This window comes from Octodon degus, unplaced genomic scaffold (genome assembly GCF_000260255.1).
Source record: "Octodon degus isolate 3935 unplaced genomic scaffold, OctDeg1.0 scaffold00145, whole genome shotgun sequence".
Classification (NCBI taxonomy): domain Eukaryota; kingdom Metazoa; phylum Chordata; class Mammalia; order Rodentia; family Octodontidae; genus Octodon; species Octodon degus.
In genome coordinates, this window is record NW_004524721.1 from 4,519,617 (window position 1) to 4,520,517 (window position 901).

At 41.8% G+C, this 901-nt stretch overlaps 1 pseudogene; it reads right to left on the minus strand.

Annotated features, from left to right (window-relative positions):
• Window positions 1-73: 73 nt before the first annotated feature.
• LOC101564907 overlaps window positions 74-901 on the minus strand; it is a 98,315-nt pseudogene continuing 97,487 nt past the window's right edge.

A 901-nucleotide genomic window follows, 5' to 3' on the forward strand; every position in this document is an offset into this window, starting at 1 on the left:
CAAGGAGACAGAAACCGTGCAAAGTTCTATTCAACTTATTTCACTAGGAAAAACGATGTGTATGTGGCTCTGGTCATAGTTCCATCATGTCTACCTTCTTTGTAAGTTCTGCCTCAACGGTATCTAATTCTCTCTTTGCTTCTTCAATTTTCACTTGAGCAAGAGCTGGGCTCAGCGTAAAGTCTAAGAAGGACGCCAGTTTTTCCTTTAAAGGTACAGTCTTTTGTTTTAGCTCTGCCAGTCTCTCTGATAGTACTACTAGGGACTGCTGTGACAAAGAAGCATCCATGACACGAGCTGAAAGTTGCTCCTCAGCAGCTCAGAATCAGAATTTGACCCCTTTCTCCTTTGCTTTCAGGAAGCCCATCTTCTAAAGATGACCATCAACCTTGGTCCTTTTGGCAGAAAGGCGCAGCTCTGCCTTCTTGAGCTCTTCTTGCAGACATTTTTCTAACACTAAAGTTGCAGCTAGATTCTTTCAAGTTTTCCCAGTTGAAGTTGGAGTTCTTCATTTTTGGATTCAGTATGGAAAACATCAGAGGTCAGATCATTCACTGCAAGAAGAAAACCTGCTAGTGAAGTATCCTTTGTTTCAAGGGCCACCACACAGTCAACCAAAGCATCGAGACACCTGGAGCCAGTACTGGACCGACTGGCAGGGGAAAAACACTCCGTAAGATCTTGAAGATGCCTGGTGGCACGGCTCTCCTCCTCTGCCTCCGTCGCCACTGCTTCCCCAACAATGATTGCTGTATTACATATTGTTGTCTTTAAAGTAGTTGTTCACATTACCAGATCTAAGTGCTCAAAATTACTCAAAAATTTTTTAAAAAGTAAGAATTGCCTGTTCTTTTCAAATAAACCAATATAAATTAGTAATACAATTACCTTAGCTATCTTG